Source organism: Felis catus, chromosome D2, assembly GCF_018350175.1.
Source record: "Felis catus isolate Fca126 chromosome D2, F.catus_Fca126_mat1.0, whole genome shotgun sequence".
Lineage (NCBI taxonomy): Eukaryota > Metazoa > Chordata > Mammalia > Carnivora > Felidae > Felis > Felis catus.
This window is the reverse complement of record NC_058378.1, coordinates 19276340-19303605: the sequence shown is the minus strand read 5'-3', so window position 1 is coordinate 19303605 and position 27266 is coordinate 19276340. Positions and strand designations below refer to the sequence as shown.

The following is a 27266-nucleotide window of genomic DNA, read 5'->3' as shown; positions in this document are numbered from 1 at the left end:
GCATCTGGTTCGATAAACTAATCTGTGCCGATGACAAAGGGTCCAGGGAAAGAAGGTCCTTTCTATTTCAAGTTTGCCAATAATTATTCACAAGGCACTGATGTTGAATGTTGTCTATTGTTTCTGTGTATGTTAAGAAAATGATTTATTTTTCTACTTCCATCTATTAATAAAATAAATAATAATATAAATTCATTTTTACGAATTTATGAATAATATAAATTCATTTTTATGAATATCAAAGTTACTTTCTTTTCCTTGGTCTCAAGGTATTTAAGAAAAAAGGAGGGGAGTGGGGGGATGGGGAAGGCCCAAGGCCAAAGCTCAGATCTTCAACCCTGGGCAGTGGAGTTTCTACGCTCTGATAGCACGAAAGGCCGAGAGGAAGGCTGTAGGCATATTAAGAATGAATTTTTATACAGTTGGGACTAGTTAACAATTTTCCAAGATAGATCACCTGGATCCAAGAGGTAGTTTTCCTCAAGGGCAAGCAAAATCCTATCTGATAAGATTCTGTGCTGTCCCCTTTGTGTGAGAATTTGTTTACCACGGGGGCTTTTGTGAACAAGAAACACATCGTTTACTGGGGTGAGACACAGGGGACTGTTCAGTTTACAAAAATAAAAAAAAGAAGCCAAGGTCTTAGCTGATTTTTTTCCGGACAAGAGGGCACAACAAAATGCCCAGAGACCTGTGTCTCCAGAATACGAACAAGTCAGGAGACAATGCTTCTGGGCAAGGGCGGTCCGTAAATGTGTGCCTGTCTCTATCTGAGGATCTCTGCTCTTTTAATCGGAGGACTCCACGAAGCCTTGAAATAGAGGTCAGGGTCATCTGTTTGTATGTTTAAGTCAAGGGAGGGCGTGGGAGGGCGTCCAGAGAATGTGGTGTGGCCCAGCTGAAAGACACTCGTCCCCGTGTCATCCCTCTTCCTGGCCGGAAGAGCCCAGGAGGGAGGAAGAGGAGGCTGGCTGGCCTTCACCCCCTCCCTGATGCCAATGCCTGGCCAGGCTGAGCCAGGAAGGGCAGGAGGCAGCAGAGCCGGGCCTCAGGGGCCCACATGAGCCCACGGGGGTGGGGAACAGCCAGGCGCAGTGAAAGCAGAAATAAGGCCGCCGTGGAGGCCGCGGCACGTCTGAAAACAGCTTTGGATGGACCGTGGGGAGAGGCGATACACAGAACATTCTGGGGTTCGGCTCTGCCTTTTTTGCTGCCACCCAAGCTACGCAGCATATGGAAGAAATTTTATTTCTTCTCAAATGTTGATGCTAATTTTGAAATCTTTCTATTCTAACAAGACATCAAACTATATAATGGGAGAACACACAGATTGCTACCCATGTGACAGCTCTCCAAAGAAAAGCCCACATGCTCTGTGTTATGTTGTTCCAGACCCTGTGTGGGGTGGGATTACAGAGCTGCTCGGCTCGGCCCGCACCCTCGGCTCTGACAGTGAGGGAGGCTGCCCCACCTTGACCCTCCCCCGGCCCGGCTTGTTCCCAAATGTTTTGTGTGGTGAAATGTCATTCTGCGGGGTCGGGGGCGGGGGGGGGGGGCGGCGAGCGGGGAAAAACACCCACCAGCAGCGCCTTCTGAGAAGCAGGACCCTAATAAGGCTGTTCCTTGGCTGGCTCTCCAGAGAAATGCCCGTAAGAGTGCTGAGCCGCTGAACAGCAGTGTGAGAAGTGTGTAGCAAATGAGTCTTTAGAAAGAGTAAACACGAATTGAACTAGTATTTATACGAAGCATGTCAAAAGTCGAGCAGTGGAGGAGCGGCTCCGGCCTCCCGATCTCCCTCCTTCTCGGCTCCCTTCTCTCTTCCTTCCTCCTCCTAAGCATTATCTTAGTGGTCCTGAACTGCCAAGTTCAGCAGACACGGCTTCTAAATTTTCACCCACAAAAATGAGCTTTGTCCTTCAGGTCCAAGGTAGCTGTCTCACGGATCATAAAAAGGTCCCCCTGGCCTTTGCGCTCACCCGCGGCCCCGGCCAGCCTGCACTTGCCGTGTGCCACGGGTGGCCCTGAATGTTCTGGCCCACGGCGTGACCACAGAGCAGACAGCACTTCTCCCTGTGGCCAGGCCCCCAGCCCCGCACTTCCTTTTCCAGTCAAACGTTCCCGCTGGGGCGTCCCCCACACGCCTGGCGCTCTATGCCCAACTTGGGTAACTTCCTGTTGAGTTATTGGACAGGCGAGGCTTGATAGCAGGGGGCTTCCTCAAGAGAGTCATCCCGGAGGCGCCTGGGTTGGCATCCGACTCTTGATCTCAGCTCGGGTCTTGATCTCAGGGTCTGGGGTTCAAGCCCCGCGCTGGGCTCCACACTGGGCGCGGAGCCTCCTTAAAAAAAGAAAAAAAGAGATAATCATCCTGGAGAAGCAGTTTTTGAAAGGATGGGAAACTTGCACGTCTGGACTCCAGAGGCTGAGCTAGGCGATCACTCTCCAGCCCCTGCCTCTTGGAGACACAGACTTACTCTGGGACGGACGCAAGCAGAGGAGACACCCTTACCCGGCTTCAGGCAGACGAAGCTTCTCTTGGTCTTGAGGGCGGGAGGTGGTTTCATATTTTCCTCGCCCGTATTTTGTGCAGGCAGAAACTCACATCTTTCCAGCTTCTGCTGACTGTCTAAGTAAGAATAAAAATGATTATTAGAACTAAGGTTTGCTGATCCCTTACCACGTGCCTTGCCCTGTCCTGAGCGTTTTACGTGCCTTCCCTGATGAAATACTCATCGCCAATGCGATGACGTGGTTACGAATGTCCCCATCATATACAGGAGGAACTGAAGAACTTAAATAGAAGAAGCTTCAAGAACTTGAATAAGACTGGGAAGGCCATAGGAAGTATTCCGAAGCCAAAGTCCTAGATCATTATCCTGAACTCTACATTGACAGCCACCCTCTAATGGAGAACCTATCAGCCTCCCGAGTTTCTGGGACTCCTGACCTCAAGGACATGTTCTTGGGTTTCCCTAGCGATGTTTTCGGCCACAAAGTGGGCCCTGGATGAAGAGCGTTCCAGAAGCTCTTCCCTAAACCAGAAAGACTGTTGTCTTTGTCTTCAGCCTCCTGCAGTTGGTCGGCTTTCTTGCCCGGGTCTCCATCCTTGGCCATTTCTGCCACCTGGGCGCCCACCCAGTCGGTTCTGTAAATCTCTCTTCTGCACATCCCCGACCCAACCCTCTTCCTCGTCGCTCTTGACTCCAAGGCTCTGCATGGGGTTTCTCTAGGTCCTACCCCAGTCTCAGCCTCAGAACAGTGGCCCCCCCTCTGGTCTCATGTCTGCTCTGAGCCCAGCCCGGCCTTTGATGAACCGGGTTTGATGAAGCCTGACAGTCACTGGATTGTGGGAAGTGCTTTCCAATTTAGAGCACATTCATATCCAGGATCATTGTCCTTTCCTCCTCCCAATGGTCCTTTACGATTCTCCTTTATGGCGAAGACACAAAAGCTCAGAGAAACTGAGTACCTTGCACCGGTCTTGTAGCTCCTGGATGTCAGAGTTTGTCCTTGAGGCCAGGTCCTCTGGTTCAGTTGGGTTGTCCCCTTTGCCTAAACACTGGCCTCTTCGCTAGGAGTCAGGGTGAGGACAGGTGGAAGAACCCACCGAGGCAGATTCAGAGAGATGCACCCTCAGTAATGACACTGCCATATGCTCTGGGGTCCAAGAGATCGGACAGAGAAGCTCCTCACAGAGGTAAGTTGTAAGCCAAGTGCTTAGCACAACGGGGGACAAGGTGCATCAGAAAGAGGGGCGGGGGAAGCATGCATGCTGAAGGGGGGAGATGGGCAGGGAGGAGAGCCAGCCTCCAGGAAGCAGAAAGCACAGTAGCCCGGCTGAAGGGGGCCATTCCATGGGGTAGGGAGGAGTGAAGGGAGCACACGGCCCCCAAAGATCTGGAGATCAGGGAGGCCACCATTTGGGGCTGACCTTAAAGGCAGGAGGGAGGCAGGGGAAGGCTTTTGAGGAAGGAGACGGAGGAATGAGAATGTGTCAGAGGAACATTATGTGGCCGGTTGGATAAATAAACGCTGCAGAGGAGAAAAGCCTGGGAACAGAGAGCAGCCAGGAGGGAATTCATTCCAATAATTCAGCCTCCGCCTGCGCCAAACCTTTGGCCAGGTAGGTAAACACTCGCAAATCTTCTCTCTAGTTTGCCAACCCAAAGGGCAGGGCCCTAGGGGTGGGAGAAGCCAAAACCTCTTGCATTGCCCCCCAGGCCAGTGTACTTAGCCCACTCCAGCTGCCGGGGTGGGGGTGAGGGTGGCTATTGCCCGCGGAGGGAACCTCAAGCTGCCGAGCTCTGTCTGCCTCTGCCAGCTGTTGCCAGGCGCTGGGAGGTTTTGCTCCTCTGAGGCTGACCCACAGACCAGTGACGTCAGGGTGTGTGGGGAACAGTTTTCTTTTTTTAATTTTTTATTACTTTCTTATATCAAATATAATTTATTGTCAACTTGGTTTCTACAACACCCAGGGCTCATCCCCACAGGTGCCCTCCTCAATGCCCACCACCCACTTTCCCCTCTCCCCCACCCCCCATCAACCCTCAGTTTGTTCTCAGTATTTAAGAGTCCCTTAGGGTATGCCTCCTTCCCTCTCCGTAACTTTTTTTTTCCCCTTCCCCTCCCCCTGGTCTTCTGTTGAGTTTCTCAGGATCCACATGTGAATGAAAACATATGGTATCTGTCTTTCTCTGCCTGACTTACTTCACTCGGCAGAACACCCTCCAGTTCCAGCCACGTGGCTACAAATGGCTAGATTTCATCATTTCTCATTGCCAAGTAGTATTCCATTGTATATAGAAACCTCATCATCTTTATCCATTCGTCCGTTGATGGGCATTTAGGCTCTTTCCATCATTTGGCTATGGTTGAAAACGCTGCTATAAACATCGGGGTACGAGTCCCCTGTGCATCAGCACTCCTGTATCCCTTGGGTAAATTTCTAGCAGTGCTGTCGCTGGGTCATAGGGTACATGTGGATTCCCAGGCCCAGCTCCAGCACTGCTGAATCAGAATCCCTTCGGGTGGGTAAGTGAATGAGCTGTTTTGTTTATAGACTCCATTTTTCTAGAGCTGTTTGAGGTTCACAGCAAAACTGAGTGGAAAGTCAGAGCTCCCATTTGACCTCTTTCCCCTCTTCATGCCCAGCCTCCATCAACATCCCCACCAACAGGGCACAGTTGTTAGAGTCGCCAGCTTTTGAATCTCACCATTCTCATAGGTATGTGTAATCTGAACTTTTTTTTTAAGTTTATTTATTTTGAGAGAGAAAGAGAGCAAGCATGAGTGGGGGAGGGGCAGAGAGAGGGGGCGAGAGAGAATCCCAAGCAGACCCTGCACTGTTGATGCGGGGCTCAAACTCACAGACCGGGAGATCATGACCTGAGCTGAAATCAAGAGTCAGACGCTTAGCTGACTTAGCCACCCAGGAGCCCCTAGATAATCTGAACTTTTAACAAGCTGCCCCAAGTATGTCTCATGCTTTCTAAGACTGACAGTGACTCTCCAGAGGTATGTCCACTGCCTGAGAAGTTGGGGGTGGCCATATTGCAGAAGGAGATAGAACTTCAGAAAAGCACCCCCAGGATCTCTGGGATGTCAGCTGAGGCCCCAAGTACCCAGAAAGAACTGACGGGTCTGCACTCAGCGTTCCTGCACAGGATTAACAACCACTGAGTAATGCATCAGCCTGGGAGTTTTAGAAGCTCCTAGAACCTACTGGAAGTTTTGTGAAGAATCCTCAGGTAATGGTGCGGTTTTGCTGTTTTTGATTGGCTTTGTTTTTGAAGGGGCCAGATTCAAGCCTCCAGATGTGTATTCCAAGTGCTCCAATCCCCCAGTAGGCTGATTTTGGCTTGAGTCCCTGTTAGTCACTGCTGGTACACAGAGAAGCGATCATCCATGGCAGTAGCATCCTCGAGCGCTCTGAGCTTGCCAGGACCAGGATCCCTGGACCACCCCCAGGGCTCAATGACGCACAAGGCTCATGTCAACAGTCTCCAGCACTGATGAAGCATCAGCCCTTGAGTTAACCCAGGGACGCCTGGTGGTCAGGCTACCCCCTGGGACACACCCCTCAGGGCCTCCTGCTTATCGTCACAGGCTTTCCTGCCACCAGGATTTGTTTTATGAACCTTGCTGAGCGTGCTGATCGCCCAGCTTCCTCAGCGAGGACAGAGGAAGTTGAAGCAACTTCAAGTCAGCAGCCCCAGGATGTCTCGATGTTCACATCAACTGCTATCCATGACAAGGGCCCTTTGTTGGGTGGATTTAGGAAACTGGGCATCTAGGGCAAGGTGGCTTCATTTCAAAATGAATCCCTGCAGCCCCAGCCTGCATCCGCTTTCTGCTGGGGAGGTAGATCACCCCTGGGTACTCTGGAGAACAAGGTCAAACCAATCCCTCTCCTTTGGGTTCAACTTTCTTATTCTTGGGAACTCAGCACACCTCTATGGATTTGTAGGGTCACCTTTGCCACAAATCATCGCTCATCAGATTTAATCCAAGACAAAGCCTTAATGGGGAACGAGGTTTGAAGGAGAGCAACTAAACTGCCCCTGCAGCACGGGGAAGAAGAAGCTTTTTCAAAGAATAGACTGCAAAATAGCATCGATAAGACTCATAGACCATCCCCAGATGTGAGCAGCAGAGTTGGAGGCTGGGCTCTGCCGAGGGTAGGGCATGCTTTGGTGAATTCATTACCTTGAATTCATCCTTCTGCCTTCTGCAAAGAATAATTGGGGCAGCCAAAATCCAACCAGGAGGTGTGTACTCCTCTATAAAATGTGAGAGAACCTCTTGGGATCACGGCCATGGGGCTGTTGCTTTCATGACTTAGGTCAGCTGGATGCGAAAAGAGCAGGGCCTTTGTAACGCAATCACGAGGTAACTTCAAGGTTTGTCTTGCCCTCTCCTGCAAACCCACCAATGGGGCTGGCTCTTCCAGGGCCTGGGCAAAGGGGAAAGGCCATAGCTCATGTCTTCACCCGTGAACAAGGAGTTTGCTGATAATCTGAGTTCCATGACTGACCGTAGTTCAGTTATTAACACAGCCTTTGTGAATCTCATTCAAAGTGAAAACTCAGGCCTGCTGTAGGCAGGAAGCCTGCAGAGAGAGCAAGGGAATGGTTTACTAGTCAGCTTGGGTGGCCATAACAAAGAACCATAGACTGAGTGGCTTAAATAATGGAACTCTATTTTTTCATGGTTCTGGAAGCTGGAAGTCCACAATCAAGGTGCTGGCAAGGTTGGTTCTTTCTGAGGCCTCTCTCCTTGGCTCGTGGTCAGCTGCTGTCCCTGGTCTTCCCTTAATCTGATGCCTTTTTATCAGCATACCAGGTTGGATTAGAGCCCACCCTAATGGACCCATTTTAACTCCATTGCCTCTTTAAAGACCCTATCCCCATCGATCTATGTGTCTATTTTTATGCCAGTACAATACTGTTTTGATGACTACAGCTTTGTTTCTCTTTTTCAAGATTGCTTTGGCTATTCGGGGCCTTTTGTGGTTCCATACAAATTTTAGGATTGTTTGTTCTAGCTCCGTAAAAAATGCTGGTGGTATGTTGATAGGGGTTTCATTAAATGTTGCAGATTGCTTTGGGTAGTATAGACATTTTAGCAATGTTTGTTTTTCCAATCCATGAGCATGGGATGTCTTTCCATTTCTTTACGTGGCCTTCAATTTCTTTCATCAGTGTTTTATAGTTTTCAGAGTACAGATCTTTTACCTCCTTGGTTATGTTTATTCCCAGATATTTTATTGTTTTTGGTGCAATTATAAACGGGATTGTTTTCTTAATTTCTCTTTCTGCGGCTTCATTATTAGTGATAGGAATGCAACAGATTTCTGTATGTTGATTTTGTATCCTGTGACTTTAATGAACTCATTAATCAGCTCTAGTAGTTTTTTGGTGGAGATGTTAGGGTTTTCTACATACAGTATCAGGTCATCTGCAAATAGTGAAAGTTTTACTTCTTCCTTACCAATTTAAATGCCTTTTATTTCTTTTCATCTGACGTCAGCCACAGCGATATTTTTCTAGATATGTCTCCTGAGGCAAGGGAAATAAACGCAAAAATAAACTATTGGGACTACATCAAAATAAAAAGTTTCTGCATAGCAAAGAAAGCAATCAACAAAACTAAAAGGCAACCCATGGAAAGGGAAGAGATATTTGCAAATGACATACCTAATAAAGCATTAGTATCAAAAATATATAAAGAACGGATACAACTCAACATCCAAAAAACAGAATGCAATTCAAAAATGGGCAGAAGACATGAACAGACATTTCTCCAAAGAAGACATACAGATGGTCAACAGACACATGATAATGTGCTTGACATCACTCATCGTGAGGGAAAGGCAAATCAAAACTTATAGAAGTGAGATATAACCTCACACCTGTCAGAATGGCTAACATCAAAAATACAAGAAACAGCGAGTATTGGCAAGGAATGCAAACCGGTGCGGCTGCTGTGAACAACAGCATGGAGGTTCCTCAAAAAGTTAGAACTTCCTTATGATCCAGTAGTTGCACTGCTGAGTATATGCCCCCCAAAAACAGAATCACTAATTCAAAAACGATACATGCACCCTTTATCTGTGTTTATCGCAGTATAATTTACAATAGCCAAATTATGGAAGCAGCCCAAGTGTCCACTGATAGACAAATGGATAAAGAAGATGCGTATACACAAAGGAATATTATTCCACCACAGAAAAAGAATGAAATCTTGCTACTTGCAACAATAAGGATGGAGAAAAATAAGTTAGAGAAAGACAAATACCGTATGGTTTCACTCATAGGTAGAATTTAAGAAACAAAACAAATGAGCAAAAGGGAAAAAAAAGAGAGAGATCACCAAGAAACAGACTCTTAGATATAGAGAACAAATTGATGGTCACCAGAGGGGAGGTGGGTGGGAGGGGTTGGGTGAAGTAGGTGAGGGGATAAGAGGGCCCTTATCGTGATGAGCACAGTAATGTATAGAATTGTTGAATCACTATATTGTACACCTGAAACTAATAGAACACTGTATGTTCAGTGTTCTGGAATTAAAATTAAAAATTTAATTAAGGGGCGCCTGGATGGCTCAGTCGGTTAGGCGTCCGACTTCAGCTCAGGTCATGATGTCACAGTTCATGAGTTTGAGCCCCGCGTCGGGCTCTGTGCTGACAGCCCGGAGCCTGGAGCCTGCTTCGGATTCTGTGTCTCCTTCTCTCTCTGCCCCTTCCCTACTCACACTCTGTCTCTTTCTCTCTCTCTCTAAAATAAATAAACATTAAAAAATTTTTTTAAATTTAATTTAAAAAAAAAGCTTTAAAAAAGATCCTATCTCCAAATACAGCCATCTTCTGAGGTGCTGGGGTTAGGACCTCAGCATATGGGTTCAGGGAGTAGGGGAGCTGCAACGTGACCAACAACACCTGCCAGGCCTTCTCTCTTTTCTCCAGTGTTCCTACCCCTTGACCTCTCCCTAGTTTTGACCTCTCCAGAGCTGAAGCTGGGGATAGAGGAGAGACAGAGCCTTAGCAGGGGGAGAAGGATTCTGTCTGTCTGGATGTGGAGCCCTGTGGCCACAACAGATATAAAAACCAGGCTTTCTCTTGGGAATGTCTTTTTGGGTCCTCTGGGGACCCAGTCCTGAGATGTCTGAGGACCTCTCACCTCCAGTTCTCTGGATGAGGGTGATACACTGCCCAGTTGGCCATGACAACTCCCTTCCAGTCCCTGGTTTTTGGAGGTTCATCTTCACAGACAGAGGCATTTTATTCTGGGGTATCAAGGGCAAAGAAGCCCAGGGCCTGGTCTCTCAGATGAGAGACCCCTTCCGTTGCACCCCTTGTCAGGACTAGCAACTTCCCACCTACAGTCCTGGTCTCACCTCCTCCAGCCAGTTCAGCTAAGTGTCCCCCCTACATTCTCAGGCCGTTGTCAGATCCCCTGGCCTGTGCCCAAATGTATCTACTCAAAGCCCCTCTCCCTAAACTGGGGGTGAGGGGGCACCCCCCCCTACTCTTTCCCCACAGGAGGGGAAGGACTCACTGTATGCCCACAACGTAAGTTCTGTCTTTTGGACCCCTCACCTCTCTCCAACCTCTTTTATAGGCAGCAAGACACCATGTGCAGAGGCCTCCTTTGAAAGCCCTGCTGGGTGGGCTGGCTCCCATCTTTGGAATGTGAGCGTCCTGGCCACAGGAGAAACTGAGGCAGAGTCCAGTCTTAACGCTGCTTTGCAAAGTATAACACTAATTGGGGTGGCAGTTGGGTGGTTATGGAAAAGAAAGTAAGAGGAACATCCACCATCAGCTAAAAGTAGAATGAGCAGCTGGCAGGCCAGAGGCAGAGCTCTAGATCCAAGCAAGCCAACCCCCGGGGGCTTAGGGCTTCGGTGTCTAAATAACTTACTTCCAATAGGCAGTTAAACTGAGTCGTGCTTTTCTATGACATGTGCTCACCCTATTCAAAGACAGATCGATAAGACAGCAAAACATAATCATAACATGAATATAAAAATATTTTTAAAAATATAACAATTGAGGTACAGTTCAAAGAAACACAGACAGGTCTGAAGGCAGGAGAGAGCAGGGTGGAGGGAGGCATAGGAAGACGGTGGCATCCCGGCCCCCGGGTCGGTGGGAGCTGGGTGCCCCTGTGCCCTGGTAAGGGCTCCACAGTCAGGAGTTGGGGATTTAGCCTAAGGGGTCAATGGTTGGATATTTATATCACCGACCTCAAAGGGCCGTGCATCTTTTTTGACCTTGCCTCCAAAATACCAAATCTAAGTCTCACAAAGCCGTGACGTTAAACGCTACTCAGTTTATGTAAACATTCCTGATGTTTGGAGCTAACGATCCCTTGTAGGCTTGTTTGTTCTATTATAGGGGACACGTCTGTGTATCTTTTCTAGTGCCAGAAAAAAATATCTTAGACTCTTTTCCCTGCACCACGGCTCAGAGTTTCTGATTTCTTTTTTCTTTCCCTCTGAGGACAGAGGTACCACGGAACAGAAGTTCCGGGGAGCACATGCGCACCTCGCTCACACCTGGGTGCCTGCCCCTGGACTTTCTCTTGGCCATCTTCTCTTTTCCCTTGACTCTGCGCCCTGTCCACCTCAAAGCTGCCTCTATGTGTAATGCACCTTGAGTTGAGTGCTTTTTCCTTTGGGGGGCTGAATTTGAATAAATTCAAGTTACTAGGTCCTTAGTTGATGGCACAGTACTGCAGGCCGGCTGATACATGCAGACATCCATTTCTTCTGTGGGTCCCTTGATCTCTGCTCCTGGCCCCACCCTCCCATAACACAATCTCATATAATTACTGCATCCTCCCAGCCCTCCTCCCACACTTGATTTGTGTGTGTGTGTGTGTGTGTGTGTGTGTCACATCCATAAAAGGTATAGTATTGTTTTATATAATATTTGATTTACATAACTCATGTACTGTATGCTTCGTTCTCAAACTTTCTTCATTCAGCATCATGGTTTGGAGTCCAATCCATGTTGACAAGTGGAAATGTAATTCATTCCTTTTATCACCCCCAAGACAAGTTAGACCTGAGACGTCCTTGGACCACACTCTGGGGGAGCTGGTGTGCAGGGACCACAACATTTTGGTAGAGCCAATGAGAGAGAGGGAGGCACTCCAGGCAGAGAATGACAAAAACAAGTGATCGGCTGGGGGCGGGGGGGGGGGGTCATAGCAGGGTACAGAGAAGAAGAAATGAGCTCAGATTGTAGCAAGAGAGACCAAGATTACCTATAAGAAAAAAATTCTTGGCATCAGGGTTTGTGACATTCTAGACTGTTGCTGAAAGCAGCTATGGAATTTTGTCTGAATGCATTTAAACAAAGAGCAATCTTTCCTGAAAGTAGGAGACTAATTAGATGACTTTCGAGTTTCTCCACATCCCATGATTTTCTGACTAATTTTCTTTTCTTTCTTTCTTTCTTTTTTCTTTCTTTCTTTCTTTCTTTTTTCTTTCTTTCTTTCTTTCTTTCTTTCTTTCTTTCTTTCTTTCTTTCTTTTCTTTCTTTCTTTCTTTCTTTCTTTCTTCTTTCTTTCTTTTCTTTCTTTCTTTCTCTTTCTTTCTTTCTTTCTTCTTTCTTTTTTTTTCTTTCTTTCTTCTTTCTTTCTTTCTTTTCTTTCTTTCTTTTTCTTTCTTTCTTTCTTTCTTTCTTTCTCTTTCTTTCTTCTTTCTTTCTTTTTTTCTTTCTTTCTTTCTTTAATTTTCCATCGCAGACAGTGAGAGAAAAAATTCAATGGGTCCAGCGTGAAGGGACAAATTCTGTGAGTGCAATAGTAGGAGAAATAGAAAGCACCTAGGTCTCCTTTGGCTGTCTCTGGGAGCCCAGCGGAGCAGGATCTCCCTTGCAGATGCCAGTGGGTGGGTTTCCACAGTCTCAGGGTACTCACCACCCCATGTGTTTTTGACAGTTTCTCTCTGTGTCATCTCTATGACACTGTCTGTGCTTCAGAACCTGCCACAGAGCATGTCCTCAATGCATGTGCACTGAATAAACCTTGGATGGACTCTGTCTCCCGTCCCATTTTTAGAGCCTCGACGTATTATCAGCCAGTATTTTTTTTTTTTTTTTTGCCCTTTGGTTATTCATTTACCTATTCATTCCTTCAACAAGGATTGACTGGGTCTGCCCAAGCTAGGAGCTGTGACAAGCCCAATGGATAGGACAGGTGCCTGCTCTTAGATGATTTATATATTATAAAGAAGACAGGCAATTAAATATGCAAGTAAAATATGGTCAGATGAGTAAAGTGACAGAGGAAATACACTGGTGTGCAGGGCACTAATCTGATGGAGGGGGTCAGGGAAAACATCTCAGCAAGGGTGACATCCAAGCTGACATAAGGAATAATGATGAGCAGGTCAAACGAAAGGGGATTGAAGAGAAAGTATCCAGGCAGAGGCAACAACAAATGTGGAGGCTTGAAAAGAGCTGGGGGAAGGATCTAAATGAAGGTGAGAATGACTCCCAGCTCTTAGTGGCCATGGTGGCGAGTAATGTAAGAAGAGACCAAGGCCTGTCAGAAGCCTTGTCAAGCACTGGATTTTATGAGGCCGGCGAGAAGCTATTGCAAAGTTTTCAGCAGGAAAGTGACATCATGATCCGATACGTGTTCTTACCGTAGCAGGGAGAAGGATTGGAGAATGGCAAAAGCAGGAGACCATTAGGGAGCTGATCCAACAATCTGTTAAATCTGCAAATGTTTCTGAAGGGTCTCGTATATGTCAGGCTCTGTAGAGATACTGGAAATAAAATGGGGAGCAGAAAGCAAGTCTTGCTTTCGTGGAGCTTAAGGTCAAAAAGAGGGAATCAGAAAACCATCCATGGATGTGTAATTACAGAGATGTTTTCGAATGGAAAAGGATAGGGCTCTTTGCAAACAAGCAACAAGGAAAACTGTCCTCCAAATGACAAGTAAGGGTGGTCTGTACTGAGGAAGTTACAGAAGGGGAAAGAGGAGTGGCGGGTCTACAGCATACGTGGATGTGGAAGGGGAAGAAGAGTGAAGAAAGAGACACCTAGCTTATGCACCTGGGGACAGAGGTGCCATTCTCAGTCAGAGGGGATCGCAGATCACAGGAGGAAGAGCCAGCTTCGGTGCTGGACACATTGGTGTAAGCCCCCGTGAACATCCAAAAGGAGCTGTCCCATTGGCAGGTAGATATGGTTCCGAAGTTCAGGTGTTGTGGGCTCACAGGCGGTCTTTATTTGAGTTCATTATGAGATCCTTAAAGGGGTGTTAAGCCCAAGGATATAAGGTTTTGGCAGCAAACACAGAAGTGGACCATTAAGACCCAGTGTATTGGCTGAACAGTTGACTTGTTTTCATTCGAGTGTGGCAGAGACTGGTCAATGCTATTCCCTCTTAGTATTGCACAGTGAGGTAGGAGGTGGGGTTTCAAGATCGATGGGAAGCAATGTCAGCTCGTCTCTAAAAAAATTCCACATTGGTACCCATGACTGGTGGAGCTTGTATTTGTTCTTCTAGTATCCTCCACAATACCCAGAAACATGAAACCACTTCATCACTACAGAAACAGACAATTTGGGGGGCACCTGGGTGGTGCAGTCGGTTAAGCGTCCGACTTCAGCCAGGTCACGATCTCGCGGTCCGTGAGTTCGAGCCCCGCGTCAGGCTCTGTGCTGACAGCTCACAGCCTGGAGCCTGCTTTAGATTCTGTGTCTCCCTCTCTCTCTCTCTCTCTCTCTCACTGCCCCTCCCCTGCTCATGCTCTGTCACTCAAAAATGAATAAACATTAAAAAAAAATTTTTTTTAAAGAAAAAAGAAACAGACAATTTGGAATAGAGTAATACAGGAAAATCTCACTCACCTGGACCCCAGGCTAGGCTCCCCAAGGAGCTTGGAATTTGCATTTGAATTGTCTATGAACGAAAAGTTTTGCTAAAGACGTAGTAGGTCAAATTATACCACAAGGCTAAGGTTGACCTGATTAAAAGATTCGAGATTCTCTCGCTGCCCATCCGTCATTCATGTGCACATGCACGTGCTCTCAATAAACTTAAAACTTTTTATGGGTTCTTCAGCTTCCTTCTCTGCATAGTTTATGGTTTTGTGGTCCAGTGGTTTGCCGTTGAAAGGTTCTTCTCTGATCAGGCAGAGTGTAGATAGAGAAATACCTTTAGGAACAGCCCATATTGTCAAAATGAGTTACTGACTCCTTGGCCAATCAACATGCCCATTCCTCAGGCCCTCCCTGTGTGCCATTTCACCGTCCTATCTGCCTCACCATTCTGGTTTAGTCATCTGTTCAATTTGCTTGACTTCAAGCTACCTGCTTTCCTTACTATTTTTTAAATTAGCACACTTTAATTTTTAGGGTAGGTTAAGTTCACAGAAAAATTCATCAGAAAACAGAGTTCCCATATACTTCCTCCGCCTTGCCCCCTCCCTGCCAAGTTTCCTTTATTGTTAATGTGGTGCATTTGTGTGATGCATTTGTTATAATTGATGAACCAACATTGATACATTTTTAACAATCACTCTGCGTTTCTCATTCTCTGGGTTTCGTGGAGTCTGTACCACCTCCTAGGAGTGTCACAATGGAATTGTAAGACATCTAGTTGGTGTCCAGAGATTGGAATTGGTTAGTGTGGGAAAACCCCCATACTTTGGGGTCAGAAGCGTTGTGAGTAGAGGGAAAAAAGAGTATAATGACATGTATCCACCATTATAGTATCATACAAAGTTCTTTGCTGCCCTAAAGACCCTCTGTGCTCCACCAATCCATCCCTCTCCACCAGCCCCTGGCAACTATTGACCTTCTTACTGTCTCCATAGTTTTGCCTTTTCCAGAATGCAATATAGCTGGAATCATACAACATGAGTAAAGCCTTTTCAGATTGGCTTCTTTCACTTAGTAAGATGAATTTCAGTTTCCTCCATGTCTTTTCATGGCTGATAAGCTCACTGATACCCCATTTCTTTTCAGGACCGAATAATATTCCCTTGTCTGTGTGCCAAAGTTTACTTCTCCATTCATCTACCAAAAGACATCTTGGTTGCTTCCCAATTTTGGCAATTATGAATAAAAGTGCTCTATATATCTGTGTGCAGGCTTTTGTGTGGACATAAGTCTTCAGCTCCTTTGGGTAGATACCAAGGAGGAGGACTGCTTGGATCATATAGTAAAAGCATATGCAGTTTTGTGAGAAACTACCAAACTGCCTTCTGAAATGGCTGTATCATTTTTCATTCCTATCGGCAATGAATAAGAGTTCCTGTTCTCCACATCCTTGTTACCATTAGATGTTGTTGTTTTGGATTTTGGCCACTCTGATAGATGTGTGGTGGTATCTCATCATTGTTTTAATTTTCTTTTCCCCGATGACATATGATGGGTTGCATCTTTTCATATGCTGATTTCCATCTGTACATCTTTAGTGAGATGTCTGTTCAGGTATTTTGTCCATGTTTAAATCAGGTTGTCTGTTTACTTATGTTGACTTTTAGGAGTTCTTTGGGTTTTTTTTTTTTTTTGCATATTTTGAATGCCAGATCTTTATCAGATGTGTGTTTTGCAAAGATTTTTTTTCCCCAGTCTGTGGCTTAGCTTTTCATTCTCTTCATAGCGTTTCTTACAGAGAAGAAGTTTTTAATTTTAACAAACTTCAGCTACCAATTTTTTCTCGTGGGTTGTACTTTTGGTTTTAAATTTAAAAAGTCATCACCAAATCCAAAGTCATCTAGATTTTCTCCTATGTTATCTTCTGGGAGTTTTATTGCATTTTACATCTAGATTTATAATCCAGTTTGAGTTTCTTTTTGTGAAAGATGTAAGATCTGTATTTAGATTCATATTCTTGCATTTGGATGCCCAATTGTTCTAGCACTATTATGTGAAGGACTAGTATCCTTTCTCCACTCAATTGCCTTTGATCTTTTGCCAAAGATGGATTGACTACATTTGTGTGGATCTATTTCTGGGCTCTCTTTTCTGTTCCATTGATCTATTTGTCTATTCCTTCACCAATATCACACTGTCTTGATTATTATAGTTTATAGTAAGTCTTGAAGGTGGGTAGTGTCAGTCCTCTGACTTTGTTCTTCTCCTTCAATACTACGTTAGCTATTCTGGTTTTTTTTTACCTTTCCACACAAACTTTAGAGTCAGTTTTTCTATATCCACAAAGTAACTTGCTGAGATTTTGAGTGACTGCATTGAATATATAGACAAAATTGAAAAGAACTAACATCTTGAGAACATTGACTCTCTCTTTTTTGTGTCCTTTCTAAAATGCACACGTTGAAGCCCTAACCCCCAGTATCTTAGAATGTAACTATATTTAAGGATGGGGCATTTTAAAGAGGTAATTAAGTTAAAATGCACCTTGATCCAATCTGACTGGTAATCTTACAAGAAGAGGTTAGGACACAGGGACAGAGATACCACAGATGTGCACACAGAGGAAAGGCCACGTGAAGATGTAGAGAGAATGTAGACATCTGGAGAGGGGCCTCAGGAGAAACCAAATTTGCCAACACCTTGATCTTGGACTTTCAGCCCCCAAAACTGTGAGAAAATACATTTCTATAGTTTAAGCCACCCATTCTGTGGTATTGTGTTATAGCAGCCTGAACAAACTAAGATAGATTACACTAGTATTGGTTTTCAGTGTTGAACTAACCTTGCATACCTGGAATAAATCCCATTTTGTCAGGGTGTGTAATTCTATTTATTCACTGTTCGATATAATTTGCTAGTAATTGGTTGAGGATTTTTGCATCTGTGTTCATAAGAGATGTTGATCTGTAGTTTTCCTTTCTTGTAATGTTTTTCTCTGGTTTTGGTATTAGGTAATGTTGACCTCATAAAATAAGTTAAGAAGTATTCCTATTGCTTCTATTTTCTGGAAGAGATTATAAAGTACTGGTATCGTTTCTTCCTGTAATATTTGGTAAAATTCATCAGTGAACCCAACTGGACTGGTGCTTTCTATTTTTGAAGGTTATTAATTATTAGTTCAATTTCTTTAATAAATATGGGTCTGTTCAGGATGTATATTTTTCCTTCTGTGAGTTTTGTATGCATTTCAGTAAGTTGCAACTTTCAAGGAATGAATCCATTTAATCTAGGTTATCAAATTTGTGGGCATAGACTTGTTCACAGAATTCTCTTGTGATCCTTTTAATGCCCATAGGATCAGTAGCGTTGACCCCGCTTTCATTTCTGAGATTAGCGATTTGTGTCTTCGCCCTTTTTTTTCTTCGTTAACTTGGCTAGATGTTTATCAATTATATTGATCTTCTCAGAGAACCAGCTTTTGTTTCATTGCTTTTCTCTATTAATTCCCTGGTTTAAATTTCATTGATTTTTGCACTAATTTGTATTATTTCTTTTCTTCTGCTTACCTGGGATTTGCTCTTCTTTATCTAGTTTCCCAGGGTGGAAGCTTGGAAAATTGATTTGGGTCTTTTTTTCTTTTCTAATGCATGCACTCAATGCTATAGATTTCCCTGTAAGCACTGCTTTCACTGCATTCCACAAACTTTGTGGGTTATATTTTCCTTTTCATTTAGTTTAAGATACAAAATTTCTCCTGAGACTCTTTTTGTGACTCCTGTGTTATTTGGAAGCCTGTTGCTTAATCTCCAAGTCTTTGGGGAGTTTCCCGTGATCTTTCTGTCAGGATTTTCTAGTTTAATTCTATTAATATCTGAAAGCAAATCTCATATGATTTCTATTCTTTTAAATTTGTTAAGGTATACTTTAGGACCCAAAATGTGGCCTATCTTGGTGAATGTCCTGTGTGAGCTTGCAAAGAGTGTGTATTCTGCTGGTTTTGGCTCAAGTAGTCTGTAAATGACAATTACATACAGTTGTTGGTGGTTAATGGTGTTGTTTAGTTCAACTATATCCAACTGATGGTCTGCCTGTTGTATCTGTCCATTTCTGAAAGAGGGGTGTTGAAGTTTCCAACTTTAATACTGCATTTATCTATTTCTCCTTGCATTTCTATCAATTTTTTAAGTTTATTGATTTATATTGAGAGAGAGAGAGAGCGCGCGCGCGCAGGGGAGTAACAGGGAGAGAATTCCAAGCAGGCTCCATAGTCAGTGTGGAGCCCAATACAGGGCTTGAACTCACGAACTGTGAGATCATGACCTTAGCTGAAATCAAGAGTTGGAGGCTTCACCGGCTGAGATTAACAGGCACCCCATTTCTATCCATTTTTGTCTTGTATTTTGATGCTCTGTTCTTAGGTGCATACACATTAAGGATTGGTATGTTTTCTTGGAGAATTAACCCCTTTTTCATGATCTACACTTCTCTTTATCTCTGATAACTTTCCTTGCTGTGAATTTTGCTTTGTTTGAAATTAACATAGCTCTTTCAGCTCTCATTTGATTAGTGTTACTATGGTAAATCTTTCTGCACCCATTTACTTTTAATCTGTGCCTTTTATTTAAAGTGGGTTTCTTATAAACAACACACGGTTGGGTCTTTGGTTTTTTCAACCTACTCTGATCGCCTGTCTTTTAATTGGCACATTTAGACAATTGACATTTAAAGTGATTATTGATATAGTCAGATTAATGTCTGCCATATCTGTTACATTTTCTAGCTATTGCTTTTGCTTTTCGTTTGATTGTTTTTGTCTTCTTTTTTTTTTTCCACCTCTGGCTTTGAGAATTTTATATGATACCATTTTCTCTTCTCTCTTAGCATATCAATTGTGACGGTTGATTTTATGTGTCAACTTGGTTGGGTCTTGGGGAGCTCAGATATTTTCTTAAAGAATATTCTGAGTCTGTCTGTGAGAGTGTTTCTGGATGAAATTAACAGTTAAATCAGTGGGTTGAGTAAAGCAGATTGTCCTCCACAACGTGGGCAGGCTTCATCCAATCTGGCCTGAATAGAACAAAAGGCCAAACCAGAGAGAATCCTCTCTGTTGGACTGATGATGTTGACCTGGGACATTGGTCTTCTCCTGCCTTTGGAGGAGACCTGGACTGAAACTTACACCATTGGCTCTCCTTGGTCTCCAGACTGCAGACCTTGGGACTTCTCAGGTGTTGCATGAGCCAATTTCTTACACACACACACACACACACCCTATCACCCTATTTCTTGGAGAATCCTGATTAACACAGCAATTATAATCTATAAAACTTTTTTAGTGGTTGCCCTAGAGTTTGCAGTATACATTTATAACCAATCCACTTCCAATAACACTATACTGTTTCGTGAGTATTACAAGTACCTTATAACAGAGTATTCCAAGTTTCTCTCTCCTGTTTCTTATAACATTGATGTCATTGACCTCAGTTATCTGTAAACTATAATCACAGAGGGTATTGTCATTGTTTTGAGCAAACTGTTTCTGTTAAATCAAGTAAGAATAAGAAAATAAAATGTTTTATTTATACTTTCTTTCATGCTCTTCTTTATGTAGATCAAGGTTTCTGGCTTACCTCATTTTCCTTCTCTCTAAAGAACTTTTAATACTTCTTGCAAGGCAGATCTAATGGTGACAAATTCCCTTAATTTTTGCTTGTTTGAGAAACTCTTTATTTCTCCTTCACTATTAAAGGATTTCACTGGATACAAAACTCTAGGTTGGTGGTTTTTCTCTTTCAACACTAAATTATTTATTCCACTCTTTCTTTATTGCCCAGTTTTTGAAGAGAAGCCCTATGTGATTCTTATTCTTGTTCTTCTATAGGTAAGGTGTTTTCTTCTCTGGCCACTTTCAAGATTGTCTCCCGTCTTTGATATTCTGCAGTTTGAATATGATATGCATAGGTATAGATTTTTCAGTATTTAGCATTCCTAGTGTTCTCTGAGCCTCCTGGATCTATGGTTTGATGTCTGTCATTAATTTTGGAAAATTCTCAGTCATTCTTACTTCTAATATTTCTTCTGTTCTTTATCTCTTTTTTCTCCTCCGCTATTCCCAATACATGCCAGTCTTCTGATGAGCCCCTCAAAGGCATTCCTCATTCATTTCTGTTAGAGTGGTTTTAGAATTTATTTTTATTATTCTTAGCATTTCCATCTCTCTGCTTACATAACCTATCTGTTCTTGCATGTTGTCTACTTTTTCTATTAGAGGCCTTAGCATATTAACCACAGTTGCTTTAAATTTCCGGTCTGATAACTCCCACGTCTCTGCCATATCTGATTGTGGTTCTAATGCTTGCTCTGTCTTTTCAAACTGTGCTTTCAGTCTTTCAGTAAGGCTTCTAAGTTTTTGGTGAAAAACAAACCCGATGTACTAAGTAAAAGGAACCCTATGTACTACACCTTTAGTGTGAGGTTTTATGTTTGTGTGGCTAAGAGTGAGGCTGTGTTTACTGTTTATTATCACTTAGGTGTCATAGGCTAAAATTGCCTCTGGTGTCTTTGCTTTTGCTTCCACTGTATGTTTATGCTTGAGTTTCCCGAAAGTCTTCTCAAATAAGATCTGTCACGTGACAGTCCTACAGCTGTTTTCCCCTGATATTATACAGGAGCACTACTGATGTGGGGGTGTGGTATAGGGAGGGAGAGGTCTATAGTTTTATGATGAGGTCTCAGTCTTTTAATGAGCCTGAGCCATGGACCGTGATCTTTACAAGTGCTTCTCAGTACCCCCCAGCACATACTTGCATGGAATAAGGCGGCCAGAGGGAGCTGGAGTTGGGTGTTTTCTTTCCTCCAAATTGGTTAGGCTCTGATGAAACCCCAGTAGGCTAGCTGTTTCTCTTGAAGGCAGGCCCTGTTAAGAAGAACAGAATGCTCTGGCACGTTTCGGAAAAGTTCCTTCTCCCCTCCCCCTACCAGCAGTCTGAAGGTATTTTTCTCCAATCTTCATTGTGAGAACCTGATAGGGCTCATGGAAGTAAAACTCAAAAAATAATGGGGGGGGGGGCCTTCCAAACCTTGCATCCCCTCAGGAGTTTTTAGCTTTCAGACTTGGCCAAGTCTCAGACTGGAGCTTCTAGCTACCCGTCCATTAAAGTTTGGTTTTTCCTACACCAGTACTGGTTCCCACCAAGATTTCTGTTCGTAAGCTGCTTCTCCAGTAAGTCGTGATCCTCTCTGCCAATAAGCTGTGATTCTCTCTGCCTGCTCATCTCTCCAATTTGGGAGGCAGCCGATTGCCCTGTGATGTCAGTACTGTCATGGATCTAGGAAGAGTGGCCGATTTTCATTTTGTTCAGCTTTCTCTTTGTCATGAGCACAGGAGTGACGACATCCAAACATACTGGATCAGCGTCTTTTCTTACCATTTTATCACCTAAATCCTGTCCTCAGGCAGAGCCTTTTCTCAGGGGGTAGTTCTAACATTGGAGCCTACCTGGCGCTTTTTCTGCAACCCCAAATAGATGAACTGCAGTCTGAATTTGAGAAATGTCACTCGCCTCCCATTTCTAGCGTGCCTTTACTCAGGGAGCTCCAGGAACAAAGTGAAGGCAGTGTGGCCCACATATCTAAGTATAGGGAAGTTCTTGCCATGTTTGAGACCCATTATTCAAACCAGGGATTTATTTCTTCTTTAGTTTATCTCTTTAAGATAGGCATAAATTTTGCTAACTGGTTTTATCCCCAGTTTGCCCCAAACTACCGTAATAGGTTCTTATCGTTGAGTTGACACCATGGGGGTAAGAGGCAAAAGCGTGTTCCGGGGAGTAACTTACTGCTACTTCTTGAGTTTTAACATTGTAATAATCACCTGTTCTAACTGCTCAGGGGAGTGGAAAAATACGAAACAGGTTAGTAAACTACATACGTCAATTTGTACTTGGTCGTCAGGAAAATGGAAATTAACATCATGAGGCACTAGCTTACATCATCAGCGACAGAGGGTGTAGGTGCCTGCGGGGAAGAGAAGCAGTAGTGTTAGTTCATACAATGCCTTCGGATGACACTTGGGGGGAGTATCTATTAATATGGGACAGGAGTACAAGCACAACCCCAGGGCCAGCGATTCTGTTTGTTACACATGAGCATGGAGACTTAGAACATCACAACACTGTGTGTGACACGTTGAACGATGGGTGAATAACTTGTGGAGAACACTACAAGGAGTTTCCATCCACAGTGGCAGTCGGTGAGCTAGAACCCCTTGTACTGACATGGATAAATCTCAAAGACAAAGAAAGTTCAAAAAGCAAGGCATATGCACCACATACAAAAATTGATTCAAAATTAATTGAGGACCTAAACATAAGACCTGAAACTATAAAACTCCTAGAAGAAAACAGGGAGGAAGGTTTCATGACGTTGGATTCAATAAAGATTTCTTGGAAACGACACCAAAAACACAGGCAACAAAAGCAAAAATAGGCAAACGGAACCACATCAAGCTTAAAATTTTCTGTGAACAACAAAATCAACAGAGTGAGAATGCAATCCTATAGAGAAAAGATGTGCAAACCATTTATCTGGTAAAGAGTTAATATCCAGAATGTAAAAAGAACTCCTATAACTCAATAACAACAACAACAAAAGCAAAGAACCCAATGAATAAACGGGCAATTTGAAGAGACAGTTCTGCAAAGGTACACAAATGTCCAACAAGCACACGAAAAGATGCTCAGCATCACTAATCATCAGGGAAATGCAAACCACAACCCCAATGAGATATCACCTCACACCCATTAGTGTGGTCACTGCCAAAAACAGAGAAAATAACAACTGTTAGCTAGGAAGAGGAGAAACTGGAACCTTTATGCACTGTTGGCGGTAACGTAAAATGGTGCAGCCACTAGGGGAAATAGCGTGGCGCTTTCTCAAAAACTTAAAAAAAGGGTAGAATTATCGTATCATCCAACAATCCCACTTCTGGGTGTATTTCCGAAGGAACGCACAAAAAAATTCAACCGAGACCTCAGAAAGATATTCGCATACCCGTGTTCACGGCAGCATCGTTCATAATAGTCAGCAACTTAAAGGCCCATGAATGGATTAGTGGACAAGCAAAGTGCAGCATATATATGCTATGAAATATTATTCAGCCATAAAAGGAAAAACTTTCACATATGCTACAACATGGATGAACCTTGAGGACGTTATGCAAGTGAAATAAGGCAGTCACAAAAAGACAAATACTCTATGACTCCACTTATATAGGGTATCTAACGTAGTTCAATTTGTAGAAAGCAGAATGGTAACTGCCAGGGACGGGGAAAGGAGAAGGTGGGGAGTTGTGGGCGGGTGTAGATTCATCACACAGGATGGGTTCGTGTGGTTGACGAATACTACAGCCTACATCGGAAATTGTTGGGAGGGTGAATTTTCATGTGTTTTTTTTTTTTTCTTTTTGCTACAATTTTTCTAAACAAGCAAGGGCAGAATCGTATGTAGAGTAGAAAATCATTTAAAGGAAGTTTAAAAACAAAAGAAAATCACATCCAGTTGTGTGTGTGTGTGTGTGTGTGTGTGTGTGTGTGTGTATCATGAAACTATTAAAGCAAGCATGGGAAAGGTAAACACAGATTGAGGGTAGCAATGACCTCTGGGGAGAGAATTGTAGAGTATGGTCAGGTTTCTAGTGGAACATAATGTTTTATTTTTATTTCTTAAGATCTGAAATAAACCGGGCAACATTACTTAAAATTTGTTTTTTAAATTGCTCCGTCTTTCCATTTGTTTGAAAACTTGAAAATTTCAAATAAAAATCTAGCCCCTCCTTCCCGCTTCCTTTCTCTAGAATCCCAGTCTGGCAATCCCTGACAATCCTGTTGGCTTCCCTACGGCCAGTGGCCTTTCTGGGCAGGCTGTACTGATTTCTTTCTGCTTTTGTCGAGAGTGCACTCGAGAGCTGGCACGCACTTGTGATTACTGGAACGAGTTCCTGGATTTATTTATGCCATGGGCAAAAATAATTCTTCCTTTCTGAGAGACATGTCATGGTTCTGGAATGTACTGGGACGAACAAGCCGGAGGATAGGGCTTTTGGAAGCTGAGGCCCGCACATAGATCCCTGTTCCCTTGGGTGGTACCTGGGCACCCAGCCCTCTTTGAGGAGGACAAGGCACCGCGGAATTCTTCATCCCTGGGGGCCACTCCTCTTATCAGCCTGCTTGTTACTATGGCCAGGAGGGTGACAGAGAAAGGCAACACCCCTTTCCTTGAGAGCCAGCTCTAAGCTGGGATATATTTTGGTCAGAGTCCAAATAAAGCCCAAATATACGTCAATCCTATCCATCTGTTTCCCCCAAGGACCCAAGTGAGTTGAGGTAACTCCAGGGAAAGCCCAGGACTTGGATTTTCTCCCCATTATTTCTTTATTTATTTTTGAGAGACAGCGAGAGAGAGAAAGAGAGAGAGAGAACACAGGAGAGGCAGAGAGAAAGGGAAAGAGAGAAAATCCTAAGCAGGCTCTGCGCTGTCAGCGCAGAGCCCGATGTGGGGCTCGAACTTACGAACCTTGAGATCATGACCTGAGCCAAAACCTAGAGCTGGACGCTTAACCAACTGAACCAAGAGTTGACAACCAGCTGAACCACCCCCGTGCCCCCAGGACTTGGAGTTTAGTTTAAGGGAAAACCATCTTCAATGCTGGAACCAGCCCCCCTCATGTTTCATTTCTTCTCAGCATTCCCCAAAGCAGAGCCTCAATTAGGGAGTGACCTGCCTAGAGGCTCAATGATTCAATCAACTATGCCATGTAATGAAGCCTCCATGAAAACCCAAAGTGATTGGTTTGGAGAGCTTCCCTGTTGGTGAACTCGTGAAGATTCGGGGAGGGTGGCATGCTCAGAGAGGGCATGGAAGCTCCACCTTCTTTCCCCAGACCTTGCCCGGGCTGTTCCTGAGTTATACCTGTTTATTATAAACCAGTGCTCTGGTAAATAAGGTGTTTCTCTGAGTTCTGTGAACCACTCTAGCGAATTACTTGAACCCACGGAGGGATTCGTTGGAAACTCCAATCAGTAGCTGGCGGAGCAGAAGCACAGGTGATGACAACTTGGACTTGGGATTTGTGTCTGGGGGGCAGGGGGGGCGAGGGGACTTGTGGGACTGAGCCCTTAACCTGTGGGATCCGATGCTGTCTCCAGGCAGATAGTGTCCGAATTGAGGTGGTTCTGGAGAATTACTCAGCAGTGCAGGAAACCTCCAGCCATACATACTTGGAATTGCGCGTGCATAAACTTATTGCATAAACTATTACTTAAGCAAACTTAAAACAATCTTTATAACATGTTGTGTATATGTTGTAATTCCCACAAATCATATATTAAAAATATTTAAGACACGGGATAAAGCGATATACGCCAAATTCATGATAGTGGTTGCCTCTGAGGAGGAGAAAAGAGAGGAATCAAATTAAGAAATGGGTAACAGGGGACCTGAACGCTCTTTGCTCTGTGTCTTTGTTTCGAAGGCTCAGGAGACACCTTGACCTGCTGGAGGAAGACGCTACTTCTCGCAAGGCTTCAGAGGAATCCATGAGGAGGGATACTCACATCTCCTTGTGAGCCTGCCATGCCCAGCAAGTGGAGAATTCCAGAGTGCATCCCATGTGTACTTGATGAATCCATTTACTCACTTGACAAGTATCTACCCAACTTCGACCATGACCCAGGCCCCTTCTAAGACACTTGAGACGTAACCAATAAACCAAACAGATGGACAAAACTCCCTTGCATTCCAGAGATAAATGTGGGATTCCCTTGTGTTCCCCTTGACGGGAAGATGGAGATCCTCCCCAGGGGAGGGCACTTGGCCCTCTCTAGAGCACAGTTCCCTCTCGGCTGTCTGACCAGGGCCTTCCGCAAGCCCAGCCACAGAGGTCATCCCTGGGCGGCTCCAGCCTGGGTCCCACGCAGCCGGAAGGCACCGAACACTCTGAAGGTCCTGGCACACAGACTATCTCCTCTCCACCCTCCCCCTTCCTTCCCCTTGGCATCTGGGCAGACCTCCTTTCTGTCATCTACGTCCCGTTCCTTATCTTCAGTTAACCCTTCTACCCATCCGTAGGGTTTGCTTCAGAGTTTGCGCAAACAATATCTGAAAATCCAATGGTTGAACTTCCCCCCAGAAGCCCTGGCCCCTAGACTGCTGCTGGTTCCTCCTTCTCCCTCCTGGTGGAGATAACTGAGTCTGACCAGTTCCGGCACAGCCAACGCCTGCCTTTCCCTTGGAGCCCACAGCTGTCCTCCTGTGAGTGCCATGGGCTCTCCCTTCTATTGGAGGCTGGTCCCAACCACCCCTTCCTGGTCCCCATCCCTCCCCACACGTGCCAGACTCTCCATACTCTGCTCTGCTTTTCTCCAAAGCACATTACTTTCTAACACAATATTTCCTTACTGATCGTGTTTGTCATCACCTGCCCCTCCGCACTAGAATGTAAGCTCCACAAAGGCAGGGTTTTATCTAGTTTGTCCCTGTTGCATCCACAAGCACCTAGAGAAATGCCTGGCACATAGTGGTCCCTCAAGGACCACACGTTGAGTAGACAAATGGGGAAGAACCGTGTTCATCAGAAGCGATCAGAATCTGAACGTGTGGACACAGAGGTCTGGGCAGTGGGCGGATGGGGCCAGGACAGAGGTGCACACGGGTGTATAAAGATGAAGGGTGCCCCCAAAGCCTCACACATCCTGTAGGCGAGTTGCATAAAGCAGAGCATGGCCCCCACCGTGGGCCCTCTGAGGGGTAAAGAGTCCGTGTTGTACCTGGACCGCCTGGGGAGGGCAAGCCAGGTTTTTGTAAGTCCTCACAGCTAAAACCAAGGCTGACCCTGCCAAGCTCACAAGTCCCAAACTCCCAAGCACTG

At 44.6% G+C, this 27266-nt stretch overlaps 1 long non-coding RNA gene across 1 annotated transcript; it reads right to left on the bottom strand.

The window, feature by feature from the left end:
• Nucleotides 1–1667: 1667 nt before the first annotated feature.
• LOC123381016 lies at nt 1668–22580 on the bottom strand. The gene is made up of 4 exons (XR_006587521.1): nt 22272–22580; nt 21145–21257; nt 2510–2626; nt 1668–2338 (listed from the first exon to the last, which is right to left on the bottom strand). It is a non-coding gene; the product is annotated as an uncharacterized LOC123381016 (long non-coding RNA).
• Between the last annotated feature and the right edge of the window lie 4686 nt (nt 22581–27266).